General features: G+C 38.9%; 1 protein-coding gene across 7 annotated transcripts in view; it reads left to right on the forward strand.

Moving 5' to 3' along the window:
- The window catches only part of ATP2B2 (ATPase plasma membrane Ca2+ transporting 2), a 432242-nt gene that overhangs the window by 228883 nt on the left and 185874 nt on the right, over window positions 1-17485 (forward strand). The window lies entirely within an intron of this gene.

The following is a 17485-nucleotide window of genomic DNA, read 5'->3' on the forward strand; positions in this document are numbered from 1 at the left end:
TGGGGGTTAGGTGCGTGCAAATCAGAGACGTAGGTTATGTTTTGATTAGTGTTGCCTAATTTTCTGAGATATTTTTATTTTTAGGGCTTGTGTTCAGACATGCAAAGAGTGTTGTTGGCAAATGGACAATTGTTCTGGAGATGGTGGTGAGGAGTATTATCCTTGTAAGATTTCTGATTTAAAAAACAGATTCAGAGATGGCTTAAAAGTATTAGAAGTGTAGTAATTTTAAGCCTGTGGTGTGTGAATTATTCAGATAGAAGCACAAACATAACTAAGAAAAATACATCTGTTGTCCGGAGGTGTGAATTTGAGTTTCTTAGAAATATGTAGGAGTTGATTAGTATGAAAACCTTGGAAACAACTGGCTTACATTTTTTTGTTTACTTGCAAGTTTCAGGTATTAAGTCAATGCAGGGGGGTGAGTCAAACACTGGTCTAAGATTAATCATGGAAATCCCAGTGCTTGAGACTTGGTTGCATTGAATTGGTGCACCTTGTAGACAACGTACTACAGATGCGATTATTAATATTATTGAATTTAGCTACATTTAGACATGTTCAACACTAGCATGGATCTTTGCAGAATGTGATAAAACACCCGTAATTCCTCGTTACCACATCTACCTGTAGAGGGAGAGATTTAATTGTATTGGTTCGTTTGTAGATGTATCCACATGTATAAGGATGCAGTACATTTCTTCTGGAATACTTTACTTGTCAAATATTTGTGGACCTGGTGTCAGATTAAGTGACGTGGCTTTCTAGTAAATCTGCAATGACCATTAATGAGGGGGGAATTTCAAAAGTTTAGGTGTGACGTGAAGAATCCAGAGACTTATCAAAACCATTTTGGTTTAGAAGTAGGAATCAAAATATTGTAGTAACTGTTTTTTCTGTAGCAGCCTTTATCCCTGAAAGAATTAAGAGCCCAAAAATCAATAAAGCAATGTACTGTGGTACTAGATGTAGCTTAAAAATGGGAGTAATCAATCTGTCCTGGCAATTTGGTGGGTATTTCTTCCGAATGTATCAAGATACTTCTCCCAAAAATTCCCTTTTAGGCATTTATTGATACTCTGATAGAAAATGAAGACAAGATTTGATTTGATTTTCAAAGAATCAATTTATAATCAAAAGCCAGGACATTTTGTGTTGGTTCACTTTTTGAGAGGTATAATCAATGGAGTACCATTTTTTTTCTCCAGAAACTTTATTTAGCTGAAGAAAGGTGAAGAAAAAATATGCTAAAAATATGCTAAACTTCTTAAGATCTCAGTATCCCTAGAGTAGTTCTACTTACAAGAACAGTTGTTAGTTTTACTATTTTAATTTTCAGATCAGCTTGGAATCTGAAGTTAAAGGTGTCATTTCTGCTGGATGCATAATTAACAGCACTTGAACTAATTCAAACAGAATGTTTCAATCTAAAATTGTCGTTAGCACGTGTTGTCTGAGTTGTGTTGGGGGAAGTCATTACATCCCCCATCCACCTCCCCATTCCCCCACTCCCTCTACCTCCAACCCCAGTTTTGGTCTCTTCAAAAGTAGTTGTGAAGTTTGCTAAAAAGTTTAGAATATTAAATGTTTCACAAAATATTAGTATCTGTGGTTTTCTGGTGTGGAAAAATCTGTGGGAACATAGGAAGTTTGGGTTCAGTCCTCTGCTCTACTTAATCTGAGAATTAAGCATGTCTCTCAGCTATCTACAGAATATTCAATTATTAGTCTATAGAATTATTTTCATACTTTCTTTTGCCGACCGTTAACTATATGGTAGTTTTGAGGGTTTTTTTCCTACAAAGTAGAACAGTTTCAAATTGAGAGACTAAAGTCATACCTTTATGGTCTGCATAATCAGGTGTAGACCTCAGTTGGCAAAGAGAAGTGCAGTTTGGTATTTTCGCCCCACTGCTGGCCACTGATTAGTGCTGCTGGCAGAAAGGAGCAGCAGGTAGCATAGAAAAGCCCCCCCTTCGGTAGCATAGATTCATGCTAAGCTAAAATTGCTGGGTAATTGCAGACAAATGGTGCAGTTTGAGCGACGTAAAGCTAAGATGCTTATCTAACAGCTAGGTAATATTGAAAAAGGCAGCGCTCTGTGGAGCTCTGGGAATAGGCTTTTGCTGCTCCATTTGTGCTGTGCTGCTGCTTCTATGACCGTGCCATATGGATATAGGGGGAGTTAAACTACCAAAAAGAAAGAAAAACAGTGGTTTCCTTACTTCCCCCCCCTCCCCCAAATGGACTCGTTTATCTTGCAGAATATATACAGGGTCAACAAATTATATATTTTAGTTTAATAACAGTATAGTCATCCAGTACTCAGCATAAATTTACAATTGAGAAATGTACATAAAGAAATGCAAATTGACCTAATGCCAACACTGTACAAAAGCGGCAATTTCATTACCAAATTTTTTACACCAAATGTGTGTAAAGAAAAAAGAACCACAAAATTCTAGGTCTTCATACAACATCCGAAAATTCAGCATCTGTAACGTAGTTTGTGAATAAATGGTGGTCATATTCCAAAATGGAAGGTTTCACTGAAGATGCTCACTGTTGACCTCTTACAAAAATACCTTTTCAACTCAATTGTCTCTGCTCGTCCCCATCACTGTGGTTAAGAGATGAGGAGGGAGTTATTCCTAAAACAGACAAGTAATTTGCTGGAAATAGATTTTTAGATCAACACATTTGATTACAAGGAGAAATCAAGCTGAGCTAGTGCACTTTGTGCAACACAGGTCTATGCTCTCTGCAAGAGACATGGTTAAAATCAGCAAACAATCATGCTCTGTAGCAGCTGAGACATCCAGATGGTCTCAGTTTATCCCTCATTAAAACACATTTCAGTGTTCCAATCTTTAGATAAAGATAGGCTTGAATAGCTGTGGCAAGGCCCATATCCTAAAAGAAAGGTCACAGGCATTTAGACAGTTACAGAACACACATCTGGGAGTGCAGCGGTGCCGGTGGGGTGCCAGGCTGTGGGCGGGCAGGGTGGAGGGGCACGCTGGAGAGCCCACCTCCGGGTCCCTCCAGCACTGTCTGTGTGCAGTACCCTCTTGCCTGTCTTGCATTGATGTGAGTGGGCATCAAACTGAAGTTCTGACTTTTTGCTTTTCTGCCAACGTCAGGGCGTTCCGGTTTCGATGACAGCCTAAGACGTGACATTACCTATTTAATTTCTTGCAAGCAAAAGATCGGCACTGCAGCACGGTGCTCAAAGTGAGCGCTGCAGCACGTGTAGCTTTGCATTACTGGTGCTCGTAGTGGGCTGGAGAGTGCCTGCGGAGGGTTCGTCTGTACCTTCCCCTTCTGCCATTACTTGAAGGAGGTGACAGAAGAGGAGCAGCTGAACAATTCGATCCCTGTGTCAGATGGCCACAGAGTGCCATGATACTCATTTCTAACTTTCCATCTTCCCTCATTTGCTGGGGAGTTAATGAGGACCCCAGTTGTGTTGAAATGTTGAGTATCTGCTGAAGGGCTTTGTTGGATAGGAGTCTATGTATCCTGTAGCTAATTAAGTCATTAATTAGTCTATTATGTATTGATGACCGGCAAGAGAGTTGCTGAGAATGATTCAGAACCTACAAGTAAATTCTTACAGTTTCTATTTCCTGTATTTTGATAACTTATTACTGCTCTGTACCCATGAAAAATTGTATAGAGTTAGAAAGTATTCTTAGAGAAAATTCCTGTTTCTTACGTATTCTCTTAATTTTTTCCCCATCTATGCAGATAGCTAATGTAGTTTCAGAGATGCAGAATGGGAAGATTAATCTCTTTTCCCCCTTGCAGCTCCTAAAGAAAGTTACAGCTTTATAGTTTCGAAAGAGAACATCTTATTTTTAAGTTGCTATTTATAGAACAGAAAATTAAAAGCCCATCACAGTTAAGATGAGATCCCGATTGAACTTGAGAAGGAAGAAGCTATTTAATAAAAGTACCAGGCACGATGATGGCTTTAAAATAAATCTGTGTGTTAATAGCTAAATTATGAGGCGATAATCTGATGGTTATTTAAAAACATGTTTGTAGGAGGATTTTTAGGATGACCCCATAGATAATGTGTGGTTGTTAGTATGTCCTGTCCTACTGCTTGTATTTTTTGGCTAATTGTATGATTTTAAGGTTGGGCAGCAACATTCTACATAGCTGTGATCACTTTTTATCCATCAATTGATGTCTGCTGCTGTTTTATCAGCTTATTTTTCTGAGCCACCAGCTAGGATAATGTGCTTGAGGGAAAATTATACCCTACATCAGTGGTTTCGTTACAGCATGTTGTACATTATTGGTAATTTGAATGCACCCAGATAAAAATAGAAAGGTTAAGTAGTTTTCCAAATGTTGCTGCTGTGAACAGAAAAAGAGTAGTGTCTGTACCATATACATTTTTGAGGGAAGTGACTTTTTCCCCCCCTTTCAAAACCGTTTGCTAAAATTAATGCTTTCCTTAAAGCTGAATTGTAAAGAACAGTTTGCTTTTGAATTTTCTCTCCCCAAATTCTTTTTATTCTTTCTGATGAATTTTGAGGATTAATGAGCCTGGTATTTGTGAACTTTTGTATACATATGCAGGCCTGGAAAGTGCCTTCCCATGGGACAGGTGGTGTGTTTTTTTGCCAGTGAGGAGTCGCAGTCAAATGGTGCTGATTGTCCTCTGCAACCATCTCCTCAGTCTGTCAACTCTAATACGGTCGGTTTAGTTCACTCCTTTGTTTTTTCTTCCAGTGGTGTTAAATGTTTCTGATCTTTCTCAGATGTCTGCAGTAGAAAAGGATTCTTTTTTGTGGTTGAGATGATTATACAGTGTGTATCTACAATTTCTGTAAAACTGGAGTTTGTAATTTCTTTTCCAAAACACCTTCTCGATTCTCTGTATATGGGAATGATCTGTGCAGGGAGCATCTAGCAAAAATTTGGTATTTTGATAGAGTTGGCTGAAGTACATATACTTTAAATCCTTTGTCAATGTCCCATTTAAAATCACTGCAGAACATCATTGTATGTCTTTCAGCTAATGCCCACTGAGATTTAAAACCTCCTTTTTGGCTGCTCTCTTTCTTAAGAGTGACCTTGGCTGACAGCTTCTATTGTACAACTGAGGCCTGCGGGGATTTTTCTTTTTTCTCTCTCATCCTTTCGCATGAATTTATGTGGTGCTGACTTATCTCTCCAGTAGCTCTGCTTCTATTTCATTGCGGTTAAGATGTTTGTAGTTATAAATCACTGTGGAGAACATATGTTTATATTTGATTTTCTTATAGATTAAAAATTTCATGGTAGATGTTAGATTCTATCTTGTATTTTTGCTTCCCTTTCTTTTTCTCTGATTAGAGAGAAGAATAATCACATGTGGTTTTCATGGCAGGTGATAGAAATAAATCAGCTAATGACCTGCCAGGCAAGCTAGGAGAGATGTAGGGGTTCTTTGCCTTGCTTTCGGGTGGGGGATGAACGGGGTGACTGTTTGCTGTCTTCCAGCTCTTGAAAACCTGGAAAGAGGCTCTAACCAGGTTAATCAATATTTCCTGCAAAATCTGTGCATGTTCACAGTTGAGGCTGTTTGCATTTGAAGCTGGAATTCAAAGCTGTCAAGGTTTGGATCTATTTTTAGTAGCAAAGATAGGTAATTTAATCTTTTTAAAGAGAAATTTTATAAAGCTGAGCATTTTGGTGGGACTGTAAAATTATTTACACGGATGTTTTTTAAGCACAATGCAAACATATGTTTTTGAAGAAAGGTAGCTTTTGTCTTCTACCATATAACTTGTTTTCCATAGGATGTAGCAAGGCTAAAGGATTATTTTTATTTAACCCTGGTGCTTGCATAACTGTGCACTGAGAGTTCAGTGGCATAAAGGAGATTTAAACAGATGTGAAGTTTTATAGGAACTTAATTCTAATATGTATACGAGTGGTGTTAAAATACTGGTAGCTTCATTTTTCAGTAATTTATAACCTCTTGAAGTTTGATTTTAAATTTGTTATACTTTTGCATGCTGCTTTTGAATTCTGAGGCATATCTGACTATGTTTAGGCATGCAATGTAACATACAGGCATGCAGCAAGGTAGGCTTGTTTCTTATACATTTTAGTTAACTGATCTCAAGGGGTAGGTAAGGCAGTTAGATAATTTATTTTGACATAGTTCCTTATGAAATTTAGAGGTATGAACAAAATGAAAGAAAGAATGCAGTGGTATTGTCAGTAGTGTAATAGGAATTGTCTTGTATTTCCTTACCAATTACTGTAAAAGATAGAGAGGAACTGTGCAAAATGATCAGGTAAGTCAAAAGGAGGTGAAAAGCTCTCATTAGAAATCAAGACGACAAAGAACAAGCCACGTCCAGTGTAGAACAGTCATTTTCTCCTCTGCAGAGGAGCACTGCTTCGGTTTGGGGTACTCGACTGTAGAAGATGAATGGCAATTGCACGGCATGCAAAGCAAGCGTCTGTTGTAAGGGCTGTGGTACAGAGATCAGCCCAAGGGTGCAGTGAGGAATACAGGACACTGCTGTTTGCACATGTGTGTGAGGAGCAGGCACAAGGAAGGCATGGATCGTTCCATTGCAGGTGACTGATGGAACTAGATAGGAAGCAGGATGAGCTTATGAGAAAACTTTTATAACTTGTGTGTTTTTTACAGATCTGTATTTTGCTGCTGGGAAGCAGTGGTGTCATGCTGGAGTAGACCGCTTGGTCTGTCTGAGACTGGCATCTGTTGGATTTATGTGTCCTGTTCAATGAGATGTGTTGTCTAAAAGCTGTTTGCTTAAAAATCCTGTCTAATGAAATTAAAATATTGAGGATAGCAAATATCCTTGTACTGTCTATAACCATTTTGTGGTTCTATCCAGACAAAATGGAAATGGTCACTTGCCTTGAAATACACAGGTAATAACAACAACAGAGTCTGTCTTTGATGGTCCTTATAGCATCAAACGCAGCTGTTAATTATAAATTGGTCTCTTTGCTCTCAAAGAACTGCATCCTATCGCAAGAACAAAATAGTCTAATCTTATGTAAAAATCCCTTTTGGCTTTTTTTTTTTTTTTTTTTTTTTTAAGAAATGCAAAAGTTCTTTTTACTGTTAACAAAAAGAAAATATATGTTTGTTCAGAAAAGTAGGTGATAGCATGCAGTTTTCTTTTACAGCCTTTATGGGAATAGTGCATATGAAAAATTTGTGCATTCCAGTTCCACTCCTGTATCTTTCTATTCACGCATTAAACAACAATGTATTGCATTTTTTATAACAACCAGATGATTTTCTTTAATAGTTTGTGCTCTTTTTGTTTCATTATTGTGCTTGTATTTATTTTGCGTGGAAGCTGGATTTTCTGAATCTCATTAACAACCAATGGTGCTGCACTAAAAGCTTCAGTAGTACTTTCATGGCTTTGTATCGTTACTTAATAGTATAATAAGATGCCTCTGATAGTGAAACCAAGGTGGCAGAAGACAGAGGTGCAAACACAGGCTGCAATCTAAGTTTGCGGTGGGTTTTTTGTACTTGATTTTTGTAAATTTTTTTTTTCCCCCGGGCCAGCTGTTTCTCATGGAGAACTGTATCATGCTCCAGCATTTCATCTGCTGAACAGTCATATGCCAACTGCTGACTGACATTAACGATGTCTGACTTCAGCTGCCACCGTGTTTTCTTGTACTTCACACTGGCTGGCCCTGCTGCTGGCAAAGGATTTTTTTTTTTTCTCTCTCTTGGTAACCCCTGAAAAATATAAGGAGGGAGTACCTCCCCCTGCAAAAATGGGTTTCTCTGCTATCAGTTTCGAAGCCGGCCTTGGGTAAAAGACATTATTGTATGAATGAGGCTGAAATAGAGCATTTTTATCTAAATACAGCAATTGATGATTAGATTTTGGTATGGCTGTGCTGTGGCTTTCCTGTCTTTTGTTTAAAGGTCTGTTAATGTGCTCTGATTTTCTTCTTTTCAAGAATGACATCGCCAACAGGAGGCAACCAACCCTTTTCACTGCTGATGTTTTGTTGATTTATATGATAGATACTGACAGAAGAACAGAGAAAACAGCATAGCAAGTCCTGCATTTTTTTGTTTTTATTTTCCCTGAATGGTTTCTTTGGGTTGCTGTGGAGAATTTCAAACTTCTTTCTTAGGGATGTGAGTGTCAACACTAATCATACTACAGTAGTTTGGAATTAGATGTTAAAATACGAAAGGTCTTTGCTATGAAAAACGCTTGGATTTAATCTCCATAAATTGTATGTGTTGCAAAGTATTTCCAGTAGGTTCTAGAAGAAACTGTGATACTTCCTAAGTAATCATCCATATCAGGAATACTGCTATTTAAATAGGGGTTTTCAGTAAAATAGTGAGTTGCTGGGAGTTTAACATGCTGGATGTAATTCCTATCTTCTTTTCCTTTCAAGAAACACTAACTTTTCATCAGGTACAAACCCCATTGACCTGTATACCATGTTTGCTGACAGAGGTTCAGTTTTTATTCTGGTTTCATAGTTGTGGCTGGACCGGAGGTAACGCAGTGCCAAGTGACCAGGCAAGGTTTGGTTTGAGCCCGTCAACCTCCAGAGTTCAGAACAAGACACAACAAAATACATTTTTGCTGCAGCCCACCAGTTATGGATTTCCTTGGTTTTTATTCTCTCTGTTATCCTATAGATCCATACTTACGAAAACCATGATACCCACCAACTTTTTACTAAAAGTAATCCATCAAAATTATATTTCACATTGAGCGCTCTTTGACTGTGCTTCCTGTGAAGTATAGATGTGCTCTCCGGAAAGGCCTCCATTTATCTCCAGCTTATTTTAAAAATGAAATTCTGGCTTTTTAAGTATTTGAGATCACTGTCATGACAAAATTCTAGCTGGTACTGGAAATATTTCTGCTACCATTGAAGAACTCTCAGAACAGTTAGTGGGTCGAAGCAGCCCCAAAGGTAGGTGTTGGGAGGGCAGAGGGATAATGTGATATACTTTCAGATGATGGTGTTCTGAAATTTAACAGGCCAGAGAAGGATTATGAGTAGAAATTGCAGTTGATTGATTAAAAAGCAGATAGGTGGTTCAGCCACAGGTAAGATTTTCTTCATTACTTTCAATTTTTAAGACAAGAAGTACCTGTGAAATGTTGTTCAGAATCTGCGAAAGGAAGGTAAAATGAGGTTAAGATATCTCCTCGTAAGGACACATGTATGACAGTTTCTACCGTAGTACTAAAACTTCAAGTTACTACTCCGGTATGAAGATTAGATAGAGAAGCCACTTAGTATTTGTATGATGAAGCAATTAATAATGGACTAAAAAAATAAAATAAAATTAAGAACTAAATCCAGTGTCCCTTCTGAACACAGACTGCACAAAATTCCAAAAGTTTTTGGTAGTGTGGGGCAGAGTAGGACTATCAGCTTTATTTAATCAGTCTGTATCAAGTTGAAAATCCTATTTGTTGTAAGGAGTTAAATAACCTATTTCTTTTAAGATGTTCTGGAGAATTTGCTGATTAAAATGAGATATAATCAGATACAAGGCACATAGACTGTAAAAGTGGAGACTTCTCAAAATCCCTTGAAATTGTGTGCTCCAAACAGATACCTTCTCGATAGTAAAGGTCACACGGTAATTCAAATTCTAGATTTAAGAAAGCTCGTGATATGTAAAATGCATGAACAAAAGACAAATGTAGAATTCCCAGCCTTTTTAGTGTTTATGTTTCAATAATGTGCTTTTAATGAAGCAAAGTAAATACCTGCACTGGAGTCTGGTGAGTTTAGGCTTTTTTTGTACAGGTTTTTTCATCCTTCTCCCTTGGGTTGATACTATAATGGACTATAGCATAACACTAGTTTTAGCAAAAGAAAAAAAAACAACCAAGGAAGGGGGGAAGGGTGGGGTAGGGGGGAATCAAGAACCTTAGCCCTCTTGAAGAATTTTTGAAAACTTTGTCCTGGAGATGATGCTGATGAGCTTGTACCTGATCAGTAGATCTGTCTACCACATCACTGGATAATGCATCTTTTGTGTATTTGCTGCTGGCGAAAGCCTTTTTTTTTTTTTTTTCTTTTTTTTTTTCTTTTTTTTTCTTTTTTTTTTTTTTTTTCCCTCTCCCCCTCTCTCCTGCTGCCCTCCTCAAGCTCCGTAACTGATGCAGTAAGCTGTGCTGGACCCTGGGGCTGTGCTGGGATATGTGCCTTAGCTGGTCAGTTACTGCGTTTAGAGCATTTAACTTAAATTTCTTTCACATCTACTTACTTTAACAATATCTGAATATCTGAAGTCTGAATATCCATAGCTTTTTTCCAGCTATGTTTTCAATTAAATTGATAACATAGTTTGGAAGTTGGCCTTCCTTGGAGCAGCTGTGTTGTGTTTAGTCTCTGTATAAAATCAATGCAGCTACACATGAAAACACATGAATTTTCTAAAGCTTACATAGGTGTAGAATGGGTGTTTGTTCAGCGCCAAAAGTACAACCCCAAAGAGTAGGAATATATGTTGTGTAGGAAGGTAAAGAATAAAAGAAACCCAGTAATTGCTTTGCAGTGTGGAATTGATGTCTTGGGAGGATAAATAGCTAATGAAAAATAACCTTTCATTTTGTCACTGAAAGCAAAACAAAATAAATTCATGTTAGTAGTTGCAAGAAATGAGAGAAGGTTCTTACAACTTGTGGTTAGTACAGACTTTCCTTGAAAAATCTCTTTGCAGAGGAGATCCCTTTTCAGTCAGCAGGTCGGGCTGCGCAGGGCGCCGTGCCCCTGGCGCCGTTAGCCCCTGGGCTCAGCAGGCGCTGGTGGTGCTGCATGACAAAGCCAGGAGTGTTTCCTAACTCGGACAATTGCTCAGTGAAGAGCAATAATAAACATGATTTGGTTTCTTATTGCAGTCTGTCTACTAACAACATTCATAAAGAGTGAAATTCTGGCGTCAGAGGAGGGAGGATGTCATCTGCAGGACCTGATCCAATCCCCCAGAAGTCACTGGTAGAGTCATTTCATTGACTTTAATGGGACTGAATTGATCCCTTTAATAGTAGCGTTGTTCCTGTCAGTAGTTCATTTGGCTTTGCTGTAACCATTTACATGAGTAATGGTGGAACACAGGCTTTGTATCAAATTGTAGACTGAATAACTGTACGCTGTAACAGGGTACTGGAGGTAATGTTATTTCACAATTGTTTTAAGTTTCCATCAGTATACTGGTACGGCATGGGAAAAAAAGTTCAGCAAATTTGTGAGACTTTTATTCTGTTTGGTAGAAGTCCCAAGTAAATTGGCTTATTGTACAACGGAAATTAATTTGCCCCATTAATAAAGATTTATTTTGTGACAGTGCCTTTTTGGCCTTCAAATAATCAACAGTATCTTACAGGAGGCATGGAATCATTTTTATTTCTCCTACCTGATAACAAAAGTGGTACAAGAAGTCCAAGCTGACGGGAGGTGTGGATTCGTACTGAAAGGACTGAAACAGTTGTTACTTTAGGGATTATGGTAGATAGTTGCCTGTGATTTTTTTTTTCCCTTTTTTTAACAAAAAACCCAACACCACACCAACCAACAACTTTTTCATTTTGTAATATTTTTAAAATAATACCTTAATTTTATTGTCTTTATGTCATCATAGGATCGGCGGAAATATATTTCTGTCTAGGAACTGAATGAAGCATTGTAGAAGAAATCCTAATATTTTGTAGATGGAATGTACAGATGTCTCATTCCTGTGTGCTCATCATGAATGAATTATATACGAGTTAATGCAACTTGAAATTCATTAAGAAATGTAGTGATGAAGTCAGGGATATTTTTAGACAACACTCAGCTACAAAGTTCAGTTTCTCCTTCTTTATCTACTCTTGGCTTCCAGGTATTCAACAAAAATTTCACACTTGTGAAGGTGCCAACCTGGTTTTATTCAAATGGTGTTTTCCCTTAGTTCCCTCTGCACCTTGTGCATTCCTGATAATTAAGCTTTGAAGTCAGTTGTGAGTCTGAGCATCTTTGGACGTATTTGCTTAGCTTCGTTGGCTGTTTGGATAAACAATCCATTCCTCGTTCTGGTCCGCAAAGATTATATTCACAAATGGATGGACATTTTGGCTTTGACATGAAAAGAACAAGAAACTGTAAAAGGTGGTACAACTGGGCCATGCTTGATTTATTTCGTGCATCTGAAGACTTCTGCAGAGCACGTTATGGTTTTCTTTCTCAAATGCTTTCACCTTGCAAAGATCTGCCATGTATTTTTCATCCTCTGCAATATGTTGTCAGCCTGTTGCTACCCACACATCAAAGTCCGATGAACTGTAGTCTCAAGAAACCCTCTTGAATGATTTTGCTTGGATTCGAGGGAAAATTCCCTTAAATCTGCTTCCAATCCTATTTTATCAAGAAATGGTATCTCTAATGCAATGAATATAGATGAATCTGGTTAAACACCTACTACTTACTGATGTGTGACACTTCCAGCAGTTTCTTCCCTCTGCCCTTACTTTGGGGGTTCTCTGTAGGTCCCAAGGGACCAGCTAGCAATATCTACAGCCAAATGATAGTCCAAGGGAGACAGTAATGCTATATACAGAAGGGTGGGAACCGCTAATTGCCTTAGTTTAATTCAGGGGGAACCAGATCTTCATGCCTTCTTCCCAGTTGCATGATGAGTGGATACAACTTGGGCTTTGCTGATCTCTCTGCCCTGACTGTGCCTCTGCCAGCTCATTAAGAAGTGATCACCTTTTCATCCTTCCTCCTGTAATGCAAGCAATTCTTTCATCATCTGATTTTGAGATTGGACTTAGTATGATCTTAGATGACAGTTTAGAGAAAACAGTCAAATTATGAATGTATCCTGTATTTTTGGAGTCATCATGAATCTGTTATTTTTCCAGAACTTTAAGGACTGTGAAATGCAAGTCTTGTGATTCTGGTCTGGTGAAACCTGGTTTGTTACCTCGCTACTAATTTTTCTGCCAATAGAAGTCCAAGTGAAATCAAATATCAGAATACATATCTACTTAGAAATCACTCTAGGGCACTGTGAAAATATTTACAGGCTTCCAAGATGAGACTTTTCCTGATTAGGGAAATCAAATAATAGCTTTCCTAGCAGACCTGGGATGAGTAGTTAGCTCATCCAAATTGCCTCTGTTTTAATTGGCATGCATTTCCTTTAAGGAGGTAGAAGATGAAAAATATTTGACTTGGGCTCTACAGGAATGGACGCCTGTTGCCCAAGACACAGCCACTCTGGAAAAAACCCCACCAACCAACAAATAATCCAAGTTTGTAGTGTGTTTGTACAACATGAATCCATGACATCTTTGACAGACAAAATCCCAGACCAAGGTGAAGACTTACATTCTGACTTTTTAATGAGAAAAATAAGGATGGTATTTTACTCAGTTTTTCTAGTATGTGAAGTCTTTTGCTACCTGAAGTGAATCTAGGTGGGCTGCTGTTTTGTCTTTTTGTCCCCAGCATACTGTTTTCAAGCTGCACTTTAAGAATTTTTTACCCAAATTTCTTCATTCTAAAGCTTGTTTCAGAAGCATTGTTAAGAATAAATACAAAGAAATAACCTTCACTAAAAGCTACTGCTTTTGTGTGGAAGAATACTGTAACATTGTGTGTGAAATTAGTTTTTCAGTTACTGGAGTTTTTTATTTCTCTTCTGCTGACCATGTCTGTGGAGGACTGGTTTCCCCATATGTCGGCACAGGAATGGTGAGACCAAATACGCGTAACTGAGGAGAAAATGACTGTGTGCTAGGATGGTGTCAAAAGCTGTGCTCTCAGGATTTGAGGATGATGGCTCTTTGTGCCTGGGAGGCATCTGATTATAAATTAAAAGCACTGAAGCACACAGTAGGTGATTGTTGTTGGACTGAAAGAGATTGAGTGAACCTTGGGTTAAAGAAGTTGAGAAATTTTGGCCTGGAGGCCCTGAGGGAACTCAGGGCTCCTCTGAAAAGAAAAGGAGAAGTCCTTGAGATCTCCTGGCTATTTCCCACCCCCAGTGCAACACACCTCCTGCTGCTGAAACCTGTAGTTTTGTTCAGTCTCGTTGCCTTTGACCACTGGAGATGTTATTCCCCAGGTAGCTTAGGCCATGGCTGTGGGATTCAAATGCTGCGGGGTATCCTTTGTGAACTAGTTCTGCAGACTTGCACTATAACGAGTGGAAGCAGGCATCCTGAGTATGAAATTCCATTCACCTCATTTAGATGTCCATATTAGAAAGAGATCAGTCTCAGTTTAGAAGGTCTTAGTTTTCTTCAGCATGTCTGGACCTGCAGCTCCTATGAGGCAAAAGGTATGGTAGGCCGAGGTAGGTCTGAATCAGATTGGCGAGGGTGATACTGGTCCTGAATAATGTCAGTCAGTCATTTTGATTGAAAATATACAGGTGTCATCTGGTTTTTTAGAATCAGGATTTCTTGGTAGCTCACCTATCCTATATTTACATCTGGAAAATAGCAGTGTTTTGAGTGTGTCTTGTAAAATAATCCCTTCCCTAACCACCTCCCCCCAGAAACCAGCAAATAACCCCCCTGCACCCAAACCTAGTGGGATACTTGGATTTCTCACAGAGGAGACTTCGAGTTTCACCCACATCTAGTAACTCTGTTTTGGAGATGCAAAGCCTGTGGCCCCACTGATGGGGGAATAGTGCCATATGCCAGTCTCAGGTTTTCTGTTTCTTCGCTTTTGTTAAAGGAATATTAACCACTCGGGAAGGGTGAGGTGGTTGTGTCAGTCATGCTAACCTGGTGTGTGCCCTGGCACGGTTTCTGGACTTTTCATAAAAGAGATTCAAGGATCAAATGAAGCCCGCATATCTTGTTCCATGGGATTAGAGAGATGCATTATCTGTGAATAATGTTAGTCATGCTTTGTGCTTTCTGTATTTTACCATCTGCCTTTCAAAAACGTGAGACGGGCTTTCCCTGGTGGTGTAACATTAGGTGAATCATGAAGAATGCGAACTCCAAGTGATTTGTTTTTAAAGCACTGAAGGAAGTGTAAACTTCATATTTGTTGTTTATTGATTAATATTTAATTGAAGGTGAAATTAAAAATTAAGCAGGCAAATGACTCATGCTAAAAAGCAACAACACTGTCTTGCTGTGGCTGACAAATGACAATGAATTTTGTAAGAATAGAAGCAAATATATTAATATGTAGTGATGGCACAGTGAGTCAAAAGAGATGCTTTGATTGAGGGTGCTGGACACATCCCACAGAAAAATCATGTAGAAAACATCTTTGACACTGATTTTAATGAAATGGGTAGCTGCTTCTCCTCAGAAAATACTGATTGTCTGTGGTGTTACAGAATTTTTTGGGTTTGGTTGTTTTGGGTTTTTTGGTGTCGTGTCATCTGTGTCCGTCCCCCCCCCCCCCCCCCCCCCCCCCCCCCCCCCCCCCCCCATGTTTATTTTATTAGAGGAATAGTTAAAAAGCCCACAGGGCTAGCAAAGCCCTATAAATTCTGTGTAAGGTGAATGGTGTTGTGGGTTTTTTTTAACATCATGGCTGGCTTAGATGCCCACTGTTCAAAATCTTGACATGTACTTATCTTAGGAATAGATTCTTTTTTGCCCAATGGAAGTAAATAGCAGGCTGTTATTTTAGGTATTTAGGATTATTGATGCCTCATTTTTTCACAGCATCTTTTTGGGTGTTCTTTTTCGTAATTAAATCAGAGTCTCCTTTCTGATGTGGCTGTCAGCAGGAACTTACAGATGAAACCAGGAAGAGCCTGAAACGCTGATTTCAGGGAAGGAGGGGGCATATCAGTGGAGCTTGTGGTGATTCAGTGCCTTTTGGGATGCTCTGTTTTACTGGACATCTGTGACTTTTCTATCCTGCAGTTTATTCCAAAATAATGCTACAGGCTGATGTTACTTCTACTTAAACATGATGGATCAGTATTCTAAAAATAGATAAAAGCAATAGTGAGTAAGGTCTTTTCTGCATGCTATGCATAGGGAATTATCTAGAAATGAAGGGATACTGTGAACACTGTCCGGAGTGCAAGCATGGAAGGTTGAGTGTTGTTGACAGAGCAAAATACTCCTCCTCAGCTATTCCTTGGCAAATAAAGACCCTCTTTAATTACTGCTTCCAGTTTCTCTCTATTGCTCATTGTAAGCTACATTTAGTGCTGAAATTTTTCTCTTCTCATGAACTTGAAAAGCAATATATGAAATGAAGGTTGGCAGAAGTTCTTAGCACTTGAATAGATGTCTAAATAGGATGGGTAGAAGAAACATGGAGCAGTTGACTGCTATTTTAATTGCATTCTGTAATATTGTAGTGAAGCTTTGGTATGTGTCCCCCCCCCTTTTTTTTCTTTTTCTTTTTCCCCCTCCACAAAAATCAAATGAACGTCAAGTTTTTTGTCTGTAGAAGAGAGGGCTGGTAAAGGCTCAATTTGTCTAATTCTGCAAGGTATATTTGACTGCTCCAAAACAGATAATGTCACTGTGGGCAGAGGAATTAATGCATACAGTGGGCCTGATCCTTCTTGCATGCAGAGCAATGGCAATGCAGTTGCATCAGTGGAAATACCAAGCCTACATGTTATATTAACTGTATGTGGGTGGCACATTAAAATTGTTGCACAAATACAAATTTGGGACTTGAGGCACTTTGCGATCATATTTATGTGTGTACTCATTTCCACTGTGTATTACTGTACCTAAAAAGTTCGAAAGACGCACTTTGACTATGACGGGTTTGTCAGTCATTAGGATGGTGGTGTGCTCTTTTAAAGATCTTTTTTATTATGAGACCTATAGATTAGACCATGCATGCGCACTAACCCTCTTGAGGCAAGAAAGAAAACTTTAATCTCTGTTAAAACTCTCTGTGCCAAATATAATAGCTGGTTTCAGCAGTATTTAAACCAACTTCATTAGAATATGGGAAGGGGAAACAGGTTTTTAAGGCTGGTTTTAGCAAGTAATCAACTCTCTCCCAGATAGTCCAAATGTGACTTGTTCAACACTGCACATGAGGGAAAAAAAAAAAAAAGGAAAAAAGACAAAAAAAGGAAAAAGGCACACACACACCCTCCGCGTACACGCGTATCTGTGTGTGTCTGCGTGTACTGGCTCCGTGCTTGCCCGTTTGCCGCAGCCAAGGTGGAGCTGGGCTCCCGGAGCTGGGCTCCCGGGCACTGCTGAGGGAAGGCAGCCCAGCAGCTGCCTTGGGTGAGGCGGCTCCGGCTGTTCAAACCAAGCCACTCCTGTGTTTCATCTCTTTTTGGGGTCTGCTTACTTTCACAGAAGGCAAGGCTGCAAGATGTAATGTATTTAAATGTATTCTGAATTTGTAATGGTGGCTCTGGTTTTTCCACCAGTCCTTGCACTGAAAAACAGTTTTCCTTTAACCCGTTATGAAATCTAATGTTCAACTGATTTTTGTTACCTTCTAGGCTTTATGAGAGAGTCTTTGTTCTTGT

The sequence above is a fragment of the Falco rusticolus genome, chromosome 4, assembly GCF_015220075.1.
Source record: "Falco rusticolus isolate bFalRus1 chromosome 4, bFalRus1.pri, whole genome shotgun sequence".
NCBI classification, from domain to species: domain Eukaryota; kingdom Metazoa; phylum Chordata; class Aves; order Falconiformes; family Falconidae; genus Falco; species Falco rusticolus.